The sequence below is a fragment of the Sciurus carolinensis genome, unplaced genomic scaffold (genome assembly GCF_902686445.1).
Source record: "Sciurus carolinensis unplaced genomic scaffold, mSciCar1.2, whole genome shotgun sequence".
NCBI lineage: Eukaryota > Metazoa > Chordata > Mammalia > Rodentia > Sciuridae > Sciurus > Sciurus carolinensis.
The window spans coordinates 171,550-183,876 of NW_025920173.1; positions in this window are offsets into that span (position 1 = coordinate 171,550).

Consider the following 12,327-nt stretch of genomic DNA (forward strand, 5'->3'; position numbering starts at 1 on the left):
GTTGCTGTAACACTGCTATTTTAGAATTGCAAATGCATTCTTAAGCCTTTCTTCATTTTTCCAACAGAATGGACTAGAATTTTTAAGTAAAAAAAATTACATAAAAAGAGCAGAATCAAAGGAACAACCACAACAAAACTGGATATGATAAAACATAACAACCTCCAGGTAGAGACCAGGCCTTTGTGATAGAAGCTAATGCTAAAACAACTAGCTAAATCCAAAACAATGGGGAAGGACCTAAAGAGATAAGTATGGGGGCAACTTTCTATCCCAGGACAGCGAACAGGCAAGGATGTGCAGAAGAAAAGGCAGAGTCCCTGACCCAGGAGCTCTCACTGTTACCTCCTCCATGGATTAAGGGCTGGACCTTATGTGCCTCCCCATCACTCACCCTAGCCTTTGCACACCCTCAGGCAGAGCAATGCTCTCCTCTTGTCACTTTCAGGCTTAAAACTGTCACAGGCACCTTCACCATGAAAGGGCCATTCACCCTCTTTTTATAGCAGAAAAAAGTAGATATTTAGGTTTCTCCTTTAATGTCAGGTTTTGCAATTCCTACATACCAGTTGTACTTAATTTTCCACAACTAAAGTACAGAGAAAAAAATCTGTGACATAAATGTTCACACCAGTACTATTCACAACGTCAGGAGTTAGAAATAGCCAAAATGACTAGAAAGATGGATGCATAACCAAAACATGTTATATCCACACAGTGAAGTACTACTTAGTCACTAAGAAGCAGACACATGCTACAACAAGAATTAACCTTAAAAATATCCGTAAAGAAGTCACACACAGTAGGTCACATATCCTATTATTCCATTTATATGGAATATCCAGAACAGGGAAATTCCAAGAGATTTTAGCGATTCATGGTTGCCAAGGTGGTGGTGAGCGGCAGTGGGAAGCATCAGTTGTACAGGCTGTCCTCCTGGGGTGATGAAAATACCCAGAACTACAAGTGCTGACTGCTGCACAACACTGAGCACACTGTTACTGAATTAAGTGTACATTTTAAAATGGTAAATTTTATGTTATGTGTATTTTGTCACATGGAAGAACACTACAACAAGTTCAATACAATTTTAAATTGTATTGTAAACTTGTATCTACTCATCTTTAAAATATAACTTGTAACAGGAGCTATGAACACTGGAAAACAAAACCACACACACAAACAGGTGAGTACACACTCCCACATGAGGCTGGGTAGATGCAGACTCTCAGAACTCCACCACTCCAGTTACTAAGGACAGCAGTGATGAGGACTGTGACTGCACTGTTTTACATACTCACGTGTTACCCTGAGAGAAAATTAGCCTTTACTTTACATGAGGTAATGAAAGTGCAGAGGGGTCACATAACCTGTCCAAGATAAAATGGGCAGAGCCTCAGAACCTCAGTTTGAAGGTAAACTCATTTCAGTACATATGTCTTGGCCGCATCTCCACTGACCCACAAGGACAGCCAAACCATTTCGTCCACTGTCTAGCCAGAGGAGCACCACCACTCACACAGAACCACCTGGGACCTCTGCATGTACAAAGCTTCCACCAGAGCCCCCCTCAGGCATTGTCCCCGGGGTGTTCTCAGGCCAGTAGAGCCTTCACTCTGTTCCAGAGGCCCTGAGAGGGAAGGAAGAGAACTAGGGGCTCTGGGGTTCTATATAACCTGTCTCACTCCAGTCACTCTACCCACAGCAATCTTCCTTAGCACAAGAGAAAAGAACTGCTTTCATACCCCCAGCAAAACCAAAGGTGCCCCTCACTCTGTTAGTGAACAACAGCAACTGCAAACCTGCAAGCAGTAAGACCAGATCAGTGGAACCATTCTGATTGCCACCATGGTGTTTCAAACACCAAAACACTCTGAATGCATTCTCTAGGGTATCCTGTCCACAAGGTGTCACAGAGTTCTTGTGACCAATGACTTGAGATCTATAAACTGACTCATTCATTACTATCAGGTATTGTTCTTCCTATCATCATCTGTCACATAAAGAAAAACATGGCTAGAAAAGATTACCAAGAGAAAAAAGACTAACACAGACACCTCATTTGAATGACCCTCACTTCTAAGGGTTTAAAAAAAGATTCCACGTATAATTTCAAAGGTAGAAATAACCTTAACATTAAAATAACTTCAAATCACAGCACAACTAAATTTGAAGAAGGGTCCTTCTCAGTATTGCTCTTCTAAATATGGAAGGGGCTCTAGTAGTGTGGGGACCAGTCAGGCATATGGTCCCTGCTGTCAGCTCTGATTCCTATGATTTCTGAGCATAGGTCAGGGACATATGTTTTAGATTTACCTTCATGTTTCAACTGCAAAATGAGACATTCAGTGTTGAGTCATTTCTGTTCAGCTGACACTACTACTAGGGTCAGAGAATAAACACTAAAAATAGAAAAGGAAGGTGATGCTGACAGAACATATTATGCTTGACCTGACAAAACAAGGGGTGCTATTGCTTTCCCAATGCTTTGGCTCCTGGTAGCAGAAAAGATCACTGGTTATTTTCATTTGTAAAAACTCTGCAAAGGTGCCCTGCAAATCCACTTAGTACTTGCCACACCATAATAAGATCTGGTTAATATTCACGAATATCACAACAAAATATAAGGGTCGTAATTGCATGTGAGTGTTTTTAACGGCAAAAATTTATTTTAAATCAAAGGTCTGAGAACAAATATTTACATTTAATAGTAAGCAAGGGCTGGGAGATAGCTCTGTTTGGTTGTGCTTGCTTTGCAAGCACAAGACCCTGGGTTTCGATCCTGAGCACTGCAACCAAAAAAAAAAAAAAGTAATCAAAATACAAAGATAAACAGTTAATTTAGATTATTGCCACATAAACATTTTCCACAAATAACCTAGAGCTTTAGCTCATTTACTGAAAACTTTGTATAAATTAAAATTCTGGCCTTCTTAATCACACTTGAAAAGTACAAGGACTCATGTTAAAGAAACATCAAGAGAGAAGACTCTTGTAAACAATCTTTTTCAATGAAAACACACACCTATGGTAAACCAGGTATACTGGAATTTCTTAAAATGAAACACTTGCACAGAGGCAAGATTCACATAGAAACAAGTTACCTCCTTCACTCTGAGTCTCTCTTTGCTGAGGCTGATCTCCAGGCTTATTTTAGTGTGCAAATACAGGTCATATAGGAAAGAAAGAAAATCATTTTACATGTAAAAGGGGACACATTAAAATGCCATCAACTGGGATTTTACTTAGTGCTGGTTCAACTTGACTTTGATCTGCAATATCTATGTGGACAATTTCAACAGTTTTCCATGTGTTTGGATCCAAACTGTGTACTTATAAATGACAGAGAGAAATGAAACAAGAAAATCTAGATTATTCTTATTAGCTAAAACTATTACACTTACATTCATAATCTCTATCTTGAATCTTAGCATACATTATGGAGAAAAAAAACTGCAAATTATGTATCAAGTTTAGCTGTCTGATATCTTAGGGATCTGGAAATTATTATGCTCTTAAGCACTACCCAAATAAGGGGGGGGTCACTGAAAAAATGAACAGAAATCTGTCAATAAATTTTTATCCTTTTGTGAGTCCTTAATATAATTTATGTAACCAAATGCATCTGATCTGTGTTACCTCAAATGATATACACAAAGTCTTGAAAGCTGTTCAGTCATAATGCTAGCATGGGAGCCTCAGAATCAGGCTTCAAAGCCTCTCCTGAATTGTTTAACCCAAAGAGTGGTTTATTTTCAGTATAGGTTGATTCCTCTATACTTATGTTGGTCATATATTTCTGAATTCCTCTGAGCCAGTTAAGTACTGTTTAAAACTACCAATGGATACATCCACTTGAGAGCTGAAAATGACAGATTAACACAAATAAAGATTACAACATACCAAATCATCTCATTAGACCCTAAATTTTGGAGAATTACTATGAAAAAACAACATGAAATGTCAAATGACTTGAAAGAAAACTAAAGTTAAGTACTGTAACTTAAAATTCCAAAGTTCTATTAAAAGGCATCAATTACAAAATAGAACAGTAAAAGAATAGTAGGATAAAATTTCCACAATCATTAACTTGCAATCCTTTAATAGTATGTCCTGTGATTAGAACAGTGTAGTTACCAACTGGGGTGTGCATCAAAAAATCCAACTATTGGAGCCCACTTTAGAGCTTGTGACCTTATCTACATTCCTAATGAGTTCCAGATGCTACTGTTGGTTCAGGGACCACAGGTTCTCGGGTGCATAGTTAACATCAAGAAATTGTTTATCAAATATTATCACTTTTTGTTTTTGAACAGGGTCAATGACTGTTATCAACAGTTTACTTCAATCCCAGAGTACCTGGGTAGAAAACTAATATAAGAGTAAAAAGTGATTGAGAAGGAAACAGCACCATTTTCCACACTATAGATTCCCATAAGTAGGAAAGAACAAAGTTCCTCTAGTTTAATTATTCTAGTGACCAAGCCACAGCACAAAACCAGCTCCAATCTCTTGAATTTGACTAAATTTCTTCCTTCCAAAGATAGCTTAAAGAAGTACTTTCCTTACATTATCAAAGTAAAGGCACAAAAATCTATCTCCAAGAACACAAAATTCAAATTTAAAATTTTATTTGAAAAAATAAGGGTCATTGTAAACTGAAAATACAAAGTGGGGATATGATGCTATCTGGCAGATTAATTAAAACACACATCACAATCTTACTCAATTTGGAAGGATTTTAGGAAGCTGGAACTAAGCAAATTTCTCAAATACTCCCAACATGAGGGTCTAGGAACTACAGACTACAAAGAGGACTGATACAACACTAGGGCTAGTCTAGTCATGCCACAATCCTTAAGTCCTTTAAAATATACTTTGTAATAAAGTCATATACATAAATAGTATGAAAATGTCTCAACCAAAAGGTAAATTTGGTCTTGAACAACAGAGTAACCACATTCATACAGAAACAACTAAATAACCATGTCCAAAAACAGTGACTAATGTGCTAATAAGTTGTGGCATGCTACTAGGTTTTCCTCTTGTTCTTATTTTAAGAATAATTTCAGTAGAGACAGAAGACATGCTTACTAAATCTGCATATAAGAAAACCTCTGAGCATTTTGAGTGACAACACCAAGACTCAGAACAATTTTAACAATCTGATTCGACCAGCTGAAACAAACCCTAACAAAGACAAATGTCAAGTTTCATTTTAAGTTCAAACAGATAATTGTGCAAATAAATAGGGGTTCAGACTTATCTTGACTGTGTTGTAACACAGTAAACTTCAGGTAATAGCAAGACACATACAGCTTTGTTCAATCTACATTAAATAGTGCCAGACACCTGCACTTTTTAATGTCTCCATTCCTGGCCCCCGTTTTCTGACAGCTGTCACCTTTTGGGTTATCAGTTTTTCTCTGTTCCACTTCCAATTTGCTGCTTCTAATCTCCTGACAGCTGCAGGAAAACCAGACAAGCAGGAGTTGTGTACAAGTAACAGAAGGATCCAGAAACATTCATGAGGTTTGCTACACATATCTTAATTTCACAGATTTTGCTTTTTTCATCTCTGGTTCTACTGTAGGTGGCTGCAACTGCAGGGCACAGGTCCTCTATAGGTGATATATTTCTATGGCACAAGCAAATCAAGGAAGACAATAAGCTCTCATGGTTAGATGTTGCTCAGACTGTGTCTGGAAGACTGTTTTCAGTACAAAGAAACAACTATGACATATACAGAAGTAAGACTAGTTGGTGAGGAAGTCTAAGGGTCCTGTTATATTAGGCCAAATAAATGTGCTGGGATGTTTAACCTTATGATCTTTGAAAATGGAACAAAATGTCTTGGTAGGTAGCACCGTTGGTAGGAGAGCCACCATCAGAAAGTCTGAAAGGCTGCTACAGGGTGAGACTCATATTCACTTCCCAAGTGGGATAAAGTGTGAACAACGGTCAAGCATTAAGGGAGAGCAGATTCTGACTTAAAGAAGACAAATGTTTATAATGTCCAACACTAAAGGAGTTGTTTTTCTAGGTAGTGAGCTACTTATCTTGAAAAGCACTAAAGTTAGGCTGGAGTCTCATTTCTCTGGGATGGTGTAAAAAGAATCCACGCACAGGTTAACTTTACTCTTTTGGAGGACTGAACGCAGGGTGCTTACCACAGTGCTACATCTCCAACTCCTCCGTAAATATTTTGAGACAGGGCCTGGCTTAGTTGCTTAGGGCTTCTCCAAAATGTTGAGGTGGGACTTGAACTTGCCGTCCACCTTTGGATTTCATTCTTCAAACTCTGCAAAAACAAAGCAGTGTAACATAAATTTGTTTGCAATTGATTATCTGTAATACACTACAATTAATTTTGCTAGAAGACTGAAATAAAAAAATGAACACGACCAAGATGTGAGTTTAGATTAACATATCAAAGTAAATTATGACAAAAAAAGATTCAGAATCACCCCCTTAACAGAACATGGCAAAACCATACAGCTAAAATGATAAAAGAATACATATTACACTTGAATGGTTTTAAAACACAGATCTCTAGATTTAAAGGATCTTTCACTTTGAATCCAATGATTCAACTGATAGGACTCTAGAATCTGAAAATAAAATTATGCCATTTATGCAAGGGAGTCTTTGCAATTCCTACAACCCTAAGCAAGGATTTTTAAACTGCAGGATAAAAGCTACCTCTCCTGAATCCCAGTGATCATTTGTACTGAGTGTCCTTGTTGTTCCAGGACCCCAAAAATGCAGTTGCAGCAGGTCTTATAATTAAAGAAACAAGAAAAAGAAAGAAAGAAAGAAAAAAATAAAAAACCTCATCTTTGAAAATTGCAGGGTACAGAAAGTATTATTTGTAGACTGGTTAGGATGCCCCCATGAAATTTTTAGATGGTTTCATTCACCACATACATGCTATGCATTTTGTTTTTATGATACTTCTCACAGAATACATATCTTGAATTTCATGAAAAAAATGTTTCCAGAAACTGTTTCACTACTCCCCAATTGTTCAAGTTTAATAAAAGGAATATCCTTTCAAATTAATATTAAAACATTTTTACTAAGGAAACTACCTTGAACTTTAATAATTCAATGACTTTTTCCAGGGTAGATTCAATAAGGTTGATAGGTGTTTGATCCTTTCCAAAAATTTTGTTATTGAAACACTAAAAGAATATGCTTATAGTCCATTTTACCTATAATACAGTATTGAGGAATTATTTTAAAAATACATTATTTAATATTACTATACATAAGAATACTGCATTTTCTCTAGGTTTTTAAAGAGAGATCCCTTATTTCCACCCTTAACAATTTCTGCCAAAGTCTAAAAACCAAAGTCATTTTTGTATATTAATTGTCTCATAATACTGAGTTCCAAGACAGCAAATTCCTTTTCCCCTACTCGGTTCCCCTTAGTCTTTTATTTAAAGAGGGGGGAAATACATACACATACACACACACACACACAAACACACACACACACTTCACAGTCACCTCAGTTGTATTTTTACAGAAAATTCCCTATAGTTTTACTCATTCCAATTTCTCTTCAGCTGGCATCTCCTTCCTTTTATCTTAAAGTAATTGTTTCTTGTTTACATTAGTGATGATTTGTTTTAACCTAGGCCATGTAATGTACTAGATACAGGGAATGCTTAAGTAAGAAATAGCCTTTACCTAAAGGAAAGTCTGTTAAAAAAAATCCCTAGGAAAGACATACAAGAGAAGTAAACATCCAGAATGGTAATGTACACCTTATGAAAAATAATTAGACTTTGGGCACAATTCAACTTTCATTATCTCAGTGAATTTAAATTTTCATAGCAAAAGGAAAGATTTGCAAAAGGACGAGTGTACAAATTCTCAGTGGTAACTACTTTCAAAGAGCTAGTTTGGTATTACTTATATAATTGTCGAAGGATCAACTGAACACTTAATTCACATTTTTGGAAGGACAAGGTAATTCCAATAGAAGAAAAATAATGACTAGATATATGACATAAAAGCATTCCTCCAACTCTCTATGTGGTTTGGGCCAAGTCAATTCCCTCCTGTATTATATCCCCAATTTTTCTTAATATCTGTTATTACCTTCATCAGATATTAAAATAACAAATGCACGATACACTGCTAAAAAAGTTGGAGGAAAAATTTTACATAAACCCAAAGTTCAGTGTTATAAATGAGCTTTCATTAGAAAACTTCACTCTACATAAAAAAGCAAAAATATCTTTTCACAGAATCCTTGTCACTGAAAAAAAACTGTAGGTTTTCATTAATTCATTTAATAAGTGTTTGTTGAGCACCTACAACATTCTAGGGACTATTTAAAAATCTGGGTCTAGGAGAGTGAGGAAAATGGGCAAATTTGTGGAGCTTAATTGAATTAAGAATACATTTAGGGCTGTGATGTAGCTCAGTGGTAGGGTGCTCCCCTAGCAAATGGGAGGCGCTGGGTTCAATCCTCACTACCACATAAAAATAAATAAATAAATAAAAGTATATTTAAAAAGTATACATTCAGGAAAATAGGAAATCACTGAGGAGGTGTTATTTGAGCAAAGACCTAAAAAGGTGAGTAACTGAACTGAGGAAAGTACACTTCAGGCAGAGGGAACAAAAGTAAACAGGTCCTCAACTCAGCTCACATGTAGATTAGTGAAGGAAAAGCAAGGAATCTTTTGAGGCTGGACTGGGAACAGAAAAACTAGTAAATGGGGTTACAGCAGGGAATAAAACAGTGTCAGGCCTGCAGGCTATTGTAAAGACTGATTTTTATTCTGAAAAGACAGTGTGTCTTTGGATGCTTTTAAGCAGGGAAGTGACACGAGTGACTTTTTAATAGTTGGACAATTAACTCTAAAATTAGGGTGTTTGGAAACAGCTGCTTTAAGTAAAAAAAAAATTTAAGAATTTAAAATGAACACATGAATTTCGGAGGAAAACAAACAAAACATAAAAAACGGGTCATACTAAAAATCCCTAGCTGCCTGTGAAAGGGATAGATAAGTCAGAAACCAGGTGTGACAGCTTAACATTTACTGCCAACCAGATTTTCTGTGATGTTAACAGGCCCTGATAGTGAGAAAAACTAAAGTTTTCAACAAAATCACTTGGCCGCTGATGAACCCGAAAACTCCTCCGTTTGACAGGGCATGTGTTTAAAGACTCACCTTCACCTCCTGAAGTAGGTGGATCCCGGAGCGCCAAGCCATCTGGGGAGTGAGACTCATGAGCAGGAAGAAGGCTCTCCAGTGATGCAACGGAGCTGCCCAGCGGAGCATGGCTTATCTGGTCTACTGGCTGCCACATGAACTTGAAGGCGCCAAACTCCAGGAGTCAGGGTTGCCTTCACCTGGCAATCGCATCTCCCGCGGGTGACAAGCAGACTCCACCCTGAGGGACAAATCACCATAAGGCCACCAAGTTTCCCAGACCCCTGTAGGAAGCTGCGATACCACCCACCAGCGGGCCTGGGAAAGCCCCCAAGCAGACCCTGGTGAGAATGGTCCCAGTGGAAACTCCCCTTCGCGCCTTCCGGAGCCATGCGCCGGGGCCGCAGGCCGCCACAGGCCCCCTGCACGTCCCACGTGCAGGGGGAGAGGACCGCCATGTTACCACTGCAACACCAGGAGGGATCGCGGGAGCGCCTCTGAGGACCCTGAGGTGGGCCTGGAGTGTTCCCTGTGGAGACGGGGAGCGGCTGGTCGGGAGCTCAATACTTCTTAGGAATATCCACCATCTCTCAGTTGATGACTCTCCCACCGACCCAGTCCCAGACCCTTTTCGGGCCCTCCAACGTACTCACAAGTCCTTGATCACGGCCATCTTCCGGGGATCTCCGTCGCAATGCCGCCGCTACCTCCTTCGAAGACGCTTGCGCGGTCCAGCCTCTCAGCCACCGCTGCGCCTGCGCGGTCCTTCCTCCGTAATCCGTTGCGTCCGCACGCCAGCAGGGCGCTGACTCCGCCCAGTTGTACGCCCCACCCCAGGCGTGCGGGCCCTTCCCTGTAACTGCTGGGAGCGCTGGAGCCCCAGTGACTTTTATTGCTCCTGCTCCATCCTCTAGCGCAGACGGCCTTGGACTTTCACAGTCCTCAGCTGCCGAGGGCGCTCGAGGCTTGTGTGCGGCCTAGGCTTTCTGGTGTTTCAGCTGCTTCCCTGAAAGTTTTTGTGGCTGTCAGTGCTGTCCTCTCACTGCTCTAACAGGAGGACCTTCTAAATTAAGATGTAAATCCTGAACAGCAAGATGGCAGAATAAAGGAGGTCACTTTCCTCGCTGCTCTGCAGGTTGAAACCAAGAAAGGCAACTTCTACACAAGGTGAGTGAACCAAAAAAAAAGGGGGGGAGGGGGAATTTACTGGAACAGATACAACTGTTTTTAATTTTGCTTTAAAATAAATCTCTTTTAAAGAAATGAAAAATTGGGGGAAAATGTTTTGTCATCTACATATCGTTTATTCAGTACTTAGTATGTGCTGGGTGTTCTAAGTGCTTTGAATGCTTTAGCACATTTAATCCTCTAAGCCAACACATGAGGTATAGGTACTACTATGTATTTTAAAAGTGAATATAGTGAGAGATAGAAAGGTGCTTGCTAACTCGAGTTTAGTCACCTAGCCAGAACATAAACTCAGGCAGTCCGGAACCATAGCCTGAGTTTTTAACCAGTCTACTGTACTGTCTCCTTAAATTGGCTATCACCTGGCATAGCGGGTATTAAAGGAGGCAAACTTGCATGATCTTGACTTTAGTAAGACTGCTTTTTAAGAATGTTTGCTAAAGGTTTTTGGTAGCTTTCCTTTATTAAAGGTGATCTCTTTATACTTTGAGTTTTGTCATTATTTAGTGTTGTATTTTGCAAAATGTCTTTTCTAGTTTTTTGAGATAATAATGTTTGTTATCTATTGTTAGTTCAATGTGTTCTGTAACTAGATTTTCTAATGTTGAGCCTTCTTGTATTTTCAGAATAAACATTGGATAACAATGGTTTATATTTATTTTCTTTCACATTTGTTAGATGATTTTAGGTTAGGTTTACTTAATAGTTCTGGAAAATAAGATTGTGAGGATGAGAGACCTTTATAAGTAGTACTGATTTAACCTCAATTGACAAACTAATGCCTAACACTTATTAGTATAAAAGAATGACTTCTGTATAAGATATTTATTTTTTGCTCAACAGGGATTTTTAAAAGCACTTATCTAAAAATAAATCCAGAAACTGTGAATCTTAGTATATAGACATTATTGTATTTTGGAATTTGTAATCCAATGATAATTTGGGTGTATTTATGTATGGGGGTGGTTAAGGGAGGTAATTTGTGACTCCAAAAGAGTGGGAAGTTCTTATCTAATTAATAATTTAGTAAAGATGATAATTTGATGCATGCATGTTTTATTTGGTGTTTTGAATGGAATTTTTTTAAGTTAAACTTTCTGTTTTTGGTTTTTATTACTTAAAGCTTTCTTTGGTTGTTACATTAGAATGTTTTTGAGAAACCTACATTATTGTCTTTCTGAACTTCTCTTTCCTTGTGTATTCTCATTTGTGATTATAGTCATGGATCACTTAACAAGGATACATTTTGGTAAATACATAGTAAAGTGATGTGTTCATTGTGTGAACTTCATAGAATGTATTTACATAAGCTAAGATAGATATGATGTCACTAGGCAATATCATTTATGGGGTCACCATGGTAAATGTGGTCTGTAACTAAAGGAAATGATATTACACTGGGCACATGACCTTACTTAGGTTTTAAAATCAAACTTTCTTAAAACATTTTTGAAGATTAATATGTTGAAAACAATTATTTAGTAAAAAGAGATATGAAACAAAGAAGTTTGTCAAGTAACCTAAGAAATCAGTGAATTTAAAATAATTATTATTGCATTTGAAATGAAATAAGATAATTAACAAAAATTCTAAATTTGAGAAAAATACAATAAATACTTATCAGATATAATGTATAAAAATGAGAAAACAGCTATTGTGTAAAGTGATTACATCTAATAAAAACTAATAATTTATAGAATTATTTATAAGGTATATTAGTTTATATTTTCTCTTCATAAAATATATGTTGACCCACCCATAACACTTCCAATCACTTCTAAATTTCTTATGATTTACATAAGGACAAATTGGCTTCTATCCTTGCCACATATTCAGAAATGCATTTGTTCTTAATTATAATGTGATATGTACTTAATGTATGATATTTATTGAGCATTTAAATTTTTCAATTTTTTTATTTTTATATATGACAGTAGAATGTATTTTGACATATCATACATAC